Below are 9,239 nucleotides of genomic sequence, written 5' to 3' on the forward strand. Positions count from 1 at the left end.
TGTTCGTCAAAAAAATATGTAGAAAAAAACTTCTTACATTCCTAAGAAAAAAAAATTCTTACCGGATCTATAATAATAACCAATAAAATATTTAATCTAGGGTAAATAGTAACTTTAGATCAAAAAAAAAAAAACAAACAACAACAACAACCACGGTGACCATCCAGGGTTGTATCTACTAAGCCCTAAGGTAGGTCTTAGGACCTACCTAAAATTTCAATTTAATTTACAATATATATTGTAGAAAAAATTAGGAACTATCTTAGAAAAAATAAATGATCTACCTATAGTTTGTTTTTTTTTTAAAATATCTTTAAAAATCATTTTAAAAAGAGAAAAAAATAAGTTAGTAGGGTTAATTTGTTATTTTAAATCAAGACTCTAAATAACGTGAGGCGTGGCTTGGCGGCAAGGTAAAAGTTAAGCCATGACAAGCCTTGGCGAGCCATGGCGTTTTTCAAGGCGTGACTATTTTATATATATTAAAAGAGATAAATCATATAATTATTGATTTTTATCAAGTATATCAAGTTTTTAGAAGTGTTATATTAGTATTTAATATAAAAAGTTAACAAAAACTCAATTATTTTAGGCCCGATAAAAAAATTCAAAAAAAAAACAAAAAATACTCATGCCTTGAAAAAAACTTGCGCCATATCGGGATAAGGCGCGTCTTGCCATGTTATTTGGGCGTCATGCTTAACAAACCCGCATTGGACGTTTTCGTAACGGCTACACCACGCCTCGCGCCATGGCACGCCTTGAGGCGCGTCATGGCGCGTTTTTTAGAACCATGTTTTAAATTATGAGATTGATAACAAAAAAATTAACCACTTTTAATCAGCACTCTCAAAATATCAATAAATAAATAAATTGCTCTAATAAAAAGAAGCTCACATGCCAAAGACTCTTACTCTCCGTTCACCGCTTTATCAATGGACTAATAATCAACTAGATTTTCATTAAAGCGTACGATTTTTTTTTCATTTATATTTCAATCGGTTTTTTAAAATTTTTAATCGGTGGTGCCTGATCAGTTTTAATAGGATGAACTGATTGGTCCAGTTTTTTTAAGGTATACGGTCCGACCTGACCCGACCCGACCCCACACAAGTGTTGTTGATTTTTTTATTGACTTTACTTAATTTGGGAACCACTTGATTTTTTGGTCTAGATTCACCACTGTAACCAACCATGCAAAATCGAAAAGAAAGTGACCACCGTTGTAATGCTTGTAAAAGTTATCATGGACTTGTTACTTTTTAAAAACCACAAGGACTATTTATGACATTTTGTCTTGACATGGAATCTTATACTATATGTCAAGTCATTATCTATTTATGACATTTTATCTTAGAAAAATTGACATGGAATCTTATACTATATATCAAGTCATTATTTGAGTCGACATGAATTCGCCATTTATATGTATTTCGAAAGAAAGTAAGATGCTAATTATTTTAACATTTGTGATAATGGAATAAGAATAGAAGATAACACCGAAAGATATCGATTGATGGGTGTCTTCTTCGTACACAAATCCAGTGACGGAGCTTGAACTTTTGATTTGGGGGGGGGGGGGGGGCAAAAGTATAATAAGTATGAAAATTGGAGAACAGGGGGGCCAAAGCCAAATTTTATAGCTTTTGGGCCTAATATGTAAAAAAAATAATACTTAAGGACTATTTGTGACAAAAAAAACAGGGGGGGGGGGGCACAGCCCCTCCTAACCCCCATAAAGATCCATCCCTGCACAAATCCATGAACATATATTTGGGATTTTGAGTGGTTGGTTTTATTTTGGGTTTTTATACATGTATCTGAGCATTAGTATATACTATTAACTAGTGTAGGGACCCATGCTTCGCATGGGTCACAACATATTTTTTTTTAATTTTTTATTGCTATAACTGGGCAGATACTTTGAAATACAATACTCTAATAAGAAAAATTGAAAGTACGGTTCTATAATAGACAAATAAATGAAAATAGTAGCAATTAGAAATGAATTACAGCAGTACCTTCTAATTACAAAGCCTCTTGGATCAGCAAACACATTTTATAGCAATTAGCTTCTTAAGGAGCAGGGCTTTCATATGTCAACCCAAACAGTTTTACATGAATCTGATTCACTTATGACTTCCCATGGCTTCGAATTACAATAAACAAAAATGTCGACACCTTTCCAGTTTCTTCTTTTACAACATTATACTTTGGAGAATCTTACCTAATTATGACAATGTCATCGAAAAACAATTTTCATTATTTGAAGTGTGGTGAATCGCAATGGTAGAATCTTGGTTCATGATCTTGCATACTATTGGCGTCAATACACTCCAATTACTTCTCTGTTAGATTTTGACATCATGTTATTTACAGCTTCCAAATGCATTGTTCATGCCGGTTCATGAATTGGGTAAGTCTGTTACTCTATTTATTACTGAATTTATGCAGATTTTTTACACTTAGATTATAATTTAGTTTATTACTGAATATGTACAAATTTTTTACACTTCGATTATAATTTAATTTGGCATTGAATCCATTTACAGCTTTTTTACACTTTGATTAACAAACTTTTAGATTTTGTGTGTATATTAGGGAAAGTCTGTTAATTTGAATCGTTTTACACTTTAAATCATAACGGATTTTTCTTAATTATACAAAATCACAGTCCTAATTGGCTCAATTCTGGCCCTAAAGTAACATACTCACTTCGATATTCCAAAGGAATTAGGTACCAGTTTCCTGTTATTATTTTTCAATAAACATACACTTCGAAAATTGTACTCTATTTTTTTTAAATACAGTTACATCATACCTGGTGTTTCAGTTTTTTGCATCTTAATTTTTTGCTAAAAATTTGATTTGGCAGACCTACTGTTAGACATCGGACCTAGAAATTTGATTTTGGAATTTTGACTTTTGAAATTTGGTTCTATTTTAAAATTGGATGTTATTTTTAAAGTTGAATTATGACATCATACCAACTTTAATTTCTAAAAAATCTATAATTATACTCTAATATAACAACCAACTTTAATTTTTGTTTATTATAGCATCATACTTTAAAAGTTGGTTGCTATTTTAAAGTACAATGTATTATTAATTTTTATTTTAAAGTTTTATTGACCATTACATATATAGAAGCCAACTTTAATTTTAAAAAAAAATGATAATTTATACTCTAAAATAGCGACCTATATTAATTTGTTTGTTTAAGCATCCTACTTTAGACGTCGGTTGTGATTTTAAAATATATGCCTTATTAGAATGGGTGAATTTTAGTTTTATTACAATTTTACTTTAAAATTTGGTTTCTCTACTGGTGCATGATGAAGGGGCGGAAGGAGAGGGATGAGAAGAAAGAGAAGGCGATGATACCACTTCAATGTGCGAAGGTCGGGATAGAACAGTCTGTCAATATATAGAAGGCTTTTAGGATTTGTACAAGGTTTTGACATAGGATGAAAGGTGATGTCATGACCTATGTAAAATTATGTATAGTTCTATGTTCAAAGTATCACATGATTATGTAATGTTTTACTCATATTAGCAACCCATATATTTTTTGTCTGTTAATAGCAATGTACTTATATATTTTATTGGGAATAGAATCCATGTTCTAGAAATGTAGTTCTATATATGTACCTATGTTAGCAACTTACTTGCATTACACTTAGAAACATGATGTATTTGCATTACCCTCAAAGTGTAGCCATTTTTTTTTACTTTTACCGATCATTTGTTTAAATCCATATTCTTTTAAGTGCAAACGAAGACTTTTTTTTTGACATTTAAAAAAAAATCTAATTTAAAGCTTACAAAACTGTCCTGTCGCACACCCCCTTGGCTTTTTTTTGTTCGCTAATTTAATAAAAGAATAGGCCAAACTAAGAAAAGCAATAAAATGTACCCTAATTTCTAAAGGGAAGGGCAATAAAAATAGCATGCACACTAAAAATTTATTTTTTATTCGTTATGTGTCTATAACTATTCTTTGTTGCAAAACCATAACAGTGTATATATATTTTGTATTCCTTAAAATATAACAAATTCTCAAATGAAAATTATTGCCCAATATTTTGTATTCCTTGAAATATAACAAATTCCCAAATGAAAATTATTGCCCAAACAAACTATGGGTAAACGGCTAGTAAATCCTATATACTATTAATTGACATGAGGTGATCATGTAGGGCACTGAAACCTTTTGGCTGTTCTGAGTTCGAACACAACACTTTCCGAATTCAGATATTTGCCACAAAAGTTTCCTCACTTTTCAATTTGCCCTCTGCCTCCCTTAACCTCCAATCAGGTACTTACGATTTTTGCACCGTCTTCTCTCACTGTCTAAAGTCCGACTTCCCCTTACTCACATTACCGTATGAACCACCGCCTCAATCGTCTGCTTCTTCAGCCTTCGTCGAACCCTGTGTCTTTCTCTATATCTCATCGGTTTCCCAAAAACCCGTCACCAACACCGATGGCTTTCCCTTCTCCGCTGCTCTGTGGACATACTCTCGCTCCCTCTCTAACGGAAACCCTCGGCTTCCAACATTGACTCCTTGATTTTCCATTTGGTTATCTCATTTGGCGAGGGCAGAAAAAATCCCATGTTAAGGTATGTCTAAGGTTCTCTTTTTTTTTTTCGTCAGTTGAATCTAACTATCTTATAATCTAATTATATTTATTTGATAATTTTCCCAATTACAGATTTGAAGTTTTTCTTTTACTGAAGGGCAAATTTCTCCAAATTCCAAAACATTGGTAAGTTCAGTCGATGTAAATTGGCTTGCTTACTTGAGATCTTTGAATCTTATGGAACTGTGGTAGTCTTTTTTTGGAAGTAGCTGACAACCTCTTTTTGATTAGGCAACTAATTAGGAAAAAACGGCATACCAGGTTCTGGACAGTATTTGTGTGTTTTTTTCATAGGTCTTAAAATTAAATACCCTCTGTTTGTTGTTTTTATCTTTGATGAGTGGTGGGTTGTGATTGCTTATTAGGCCGGACGGAGCGGGCGCGGGGAACGGCAGCGGGAAGCTTCCCGCCCGACGGAACACCGCACCGTCGGCGCGGGGAAGCGTTGTGCGGGAAATGGAGAGGGGAGTCTCTCCCGCTCTCTCTCTCTTGCTGCGATTGGCTGGGAAATTTTTTTTTCTTTTTTTTTTAAAAAAAGAACCGTTAATCAACGGTAAAAATGTAATTTTTTTTTTGCTGTAACGGCTAATTGTGGTTTTTTTTTTGTTTTTTTTTTATCCTTTTTCCACTCCTATAAATACATACATATAACATCAAACATCACACTACCCTCTGTTCTCTCTACTTTATATCAATAAAAAAAAATGAATCCCGACAATCAAATCCCAACTTCCGATCGAAGGAAAAAAAAACCATGGTTCGAGTATAAACATCCCTCCTCGAAACATTTTTGCTATCGATTCATCCCCGCAAGGAGTTTACCGCCCCCAACTCGATGCTCCCATTCAATCCCCACTACAATTCCAATACCAAAATGTTGGCCAATATTACCCGATGCAAGTTCCAAATGTTCCGTCGCAAATGTTTTCAAAATTTGTTGTGTTTCCGGATCAACAATCGCCAAATCAACCTCAACCCCAAACTCAAACCGAAACTCAAACCCAAACCCAACAACAATACCAACTTGTCGATGAATCGGATGACGTGGAAGAAGAAGACATGGTTCCTGAAACTCAACCAACACCACCACCACAAAGACGTAAAGGGAAAAAACAAGCGCGCGAGGGTGTCGCACAACCGGGAAGACAAAAGCTGACAACATGGGTTCCACACGAAGAGCTAGTTTTGGTCAAAACTTGGGTTGATATTTCTGAAGATTCGATTCAGGGAAACGCACAACCGAGAGAACATTTTTGGTTTCGCATTTTAGAATGATTTCGAGAGGAGCTAGGAAAATGTGACGACTACCGTACGAAACATCAACTTAATTCGAAGTTTCGAGAAATAGCAAAGGGGGTTTCAAAAATAAACGGGTTGTACAACAACCTAAAAACCCAACAAAAAAGCGGTCAAGGCAACGAAGAAATACTTCAAGAAGCGTTGCAGTTTTACCTTGAGGAAGTCGGAAAACCATTCAAGTGGCACGATTGTTGGAAATTATTGGTCCGAAGTCCTAGGTGGAAAAAATACGATCAAGATTTTATTTTGGAGTCCAACAATCAAAGCGAACGAAAACGGGCTCTAGTGGTTACACAACCTCCTCCGATGTTCGGGTCGGTCTAGATTTAAATCAGGACGACGAACTTGAGCTAGAAGAAATTGTCCGCCCAATGGGTAGGGACAAAGCGAAGAGAAAATGGAAAAGGGACTTCTTCGAGTGCATCTGATTTCAGCGTGTACATTGACGAAATGCGGAAGATAACATCGTCGTTCGATGGATATAATCTAAATTTCTTCGAACGTTTGGCTTTCGACAAAGAAAAAGAAGAAACAAGGAAAAATGAGCGGGCGAAGAGACAAGAAATGGAGGACATGAAGTTTTTGATGGAAAAAGTCGATCATCTCTCGGGACCGGCTCTCGAGCTCGTGATGAAGAAGAGGGAAAAAATTCTGAAAAAATATTTTCCGTAGGTCGTTGTTGGTTTGTTTGATTTTTAGTTTGTGTGTGTGTGTGTTTTTTTTTTTTTTTAATTTTCTACTTTTTTAAATTTTAGGTTTAATGTAAGTTTTATTTTAATTAATGAAATGCTTTTTATTTTTAATTAAATTTTATGTTTAGTATTAATTTAAAAATTATAATTCATAACAAAAAAATTAAGTTTATTTAATAAAAAAAAAGAGTGAGGGAAGGGCTTTCCACCCATTCCTTGGGTTTTAGGTGAGGGAAAGAAAAGTGAAAGAAAGGAAAGGAAGGTATGGCCCATAAAAAATGAGGGAAACTTCCCTCCCACTCCTTCCAATCTTATTTGAATTGTTTACAGCCTTCAAACACCCAAGGTAAACCTTCTATATAAGGTATTATATAAATCTTTGAAAGATGGGTTGAATTATGTTTCTTTATTTGATTATATGAAGAGTAATGACATTTTAGCTAATTTATGCCTTCATTGTTACTGCAGATCCTCTATTGATATAAAGTCTAAGTGAAGGTTTTAACTATTTACTTAAATCGAGAAGCATGAAGTTTTGGTAGTTGATTATGAAGAAGGTATGGAAAATCTTGTATTAGTTGTTTTTCTTTTCAAAAAGACTGTATAAATACAAACCTACAATGCAATATCTTTTTTCAGTATTATGTAAGTGTAAATAGTATGTCCCTACGAAAATTATCTGCTACAAATAATTGTACTCACCTTTTCACTCGGCTACGTTTGAGTCTCATGTTGGTTGGGTATATTTCTTACTTCTTTTGTTTTTTGTTTAATAATTTCTGCAAAATCACAAATATATGGTATCTAAAAGACTAGAGGAGAAAAGTATATTAAATGAAATTTCCATTTTACCCTTTATTATATTTTAATTTAATGTTCATCAAACCTTTTGCAAACTTCGCGCCAAAAGTTATTCACTTAAAAAATGGCATGATAAGAGAGTATTATGATCTTTTTATGTCAAATATCACAGGTATTGTGAAACTGCTTTAGTTGTATCTTTTTTCTTTTGTCTAATTAAAATGTTTTGTACCTAATTTTTTTCGGTTTGCAACGAAAAATTATGGTTCATGCTTAAGAAATAAAAAAGGAAAACTACAATAAAGTCCCTATATATTTGCCTCATAATCGATTTAATCTCTATATATTTTTTTTATTCAATTAAGTCCCAAATACCGGTAATCGTATTCAAATTAACCCTTTGACCCGGTCAACAGGTCATCCAACTTTCAAAAATTACATTTTTTGGCCTAGATTTCAAAATTTATAACATATTTGGTCCAAAATTTACACTTTTGGCCCTGATTTTAAATTTTGTTACAAATTTGGTCCAAACTTTACCCTTTTTGTCCAAATTTTAGAATTTTATTATGAATTCATCCTAACTTTAGTTTTTTTACAACTTTTTTATAAAAAAACTATTCAAACACGTTTTATATAAAAAACTATTCAAACACATTTTTATAAAAAAAATGTAAACAAACACGATTTTATAAAAAAATATATATAGACAAAATAGGTGTTTGTATACATTTTTTTGTAAAATACGTTTTTGTATATATTTTTTTATAAAAACAGATTTTTATATATTTATATACTTAATAAATACCTATTTTTATAACTAGATATTTCATATACAAAAAACTTTTTTAAAAAAGTTTTTATATAGAAAATATAAGATTTTTATGTGAAATACATTTTTTTTGTATAAGTATGATTTTATAAAGAAAAAACATATTAGAAAAAATTCTTTAAGAAAAAAGTTGTAAAAAAAACTCAAGTTGGGATGAATTCATAATAAAATTCTAAAATTTGGACAAAAATAGTAAAGTTTGGACCAAATTTGTAACAAAATTTAAAATCTGGGCAAAAAGTGTAAATTTTGGACCAAATTTGTAATAAAATTTTAAATCTGGGCCAAAAATGTAATTTTTGAAAGTTGGATGACCTGTTGACCGGGTCAAAGGGTTAAATTGAATACGATTACCGGTATTTGGGACTTAATCGATTATTGCAGTTTTCCCAAATAAAAAACTTGATTCCACTATCGACGTCTTAATCAACATCAAATTATAATGTATACTGGACTTCCAAGACTTTGCGAGAAAATTTGAATATGAGCCCATTTTGGTAGGATCTTCCGGTCAGGATCCGAACTTACGATCACAATATTGCAAAGCGTAAAACGATTTGAGGTAAGAAATCAATATTGACAACCTAGATTTGGATTATCTCGAGACTAATGTCGTATATCTTAGACCTATAAAATCGTAAGATTATTTAAGAACAAGTATTTATTACCATCATTCCAAAATCCAACTTTAGTTAACCGAAAGATTATATATATATATATATATATATATATATATATATATATATATATATATATAGAGAGAGAGAGAGAGAGAGAGAAAAAAAGAGAGAGGGGTAGGTTTATGTATTGTAACTATCTATTGTATGGATGTAGGAACGTTTGTTTACCAATCATTTTAAAAATCTGATTAAGGGTATAATAGTAATCTTTGCCACATTTAAATATTATGGTAAATATTTAAATCATTTAATATCATTAAATCTGGGAAATCCCTTAAATGTATGTTGGGA

At 32.2% G+C, this 9,239-nt stretch overlaps 1 long non-coding RNA gene across 2 annotated transcripts; it reads left to right on the forward strand.

Moving 5' to 3' along the window:
• The first annotated feature begins 4,244 nt into the window (after positions 1-4,244).
• LOC145168596 (uncharacterized) lies at positions 4,245-5,307 on the forward strand. 2 transcript variants are annotated; one of them, XR_013741954.1, is made up of 4 exons: positions 4,245-4,624; positions 4,717-4,770; positions 4,876-4,905; positions 5,010-5,307. It is a non-coding gene; the product is annotated as an uncharacterized LOC145168596 (long non-coding RNA). The 2 variants fall into 2 exon arrangements; XR_013741953.1 differs by having other exon boundaries at positions 4,876-5,307.
• The last annotated feature ends 3,932 nt before the right edge of the window (positions 5,308-9,239 follow it).

Source organism: Lactuca virosa, chromosome 4 (genome assembly GCF_052849685.1).
Source record: "Lactuca virosa cultivar CGN04683 chromosome 4, Lactuca_virosa_CGN04683_v6, whole genome shotgun sequence".
Classification (NCBI taxonomy): domain Eukaryota; kingdom Viridiplantae; phylum Streptophyta; class Magnoliopsida; order Asterales; family Asteraceae; genus Lactuca; species Lactuca virosa.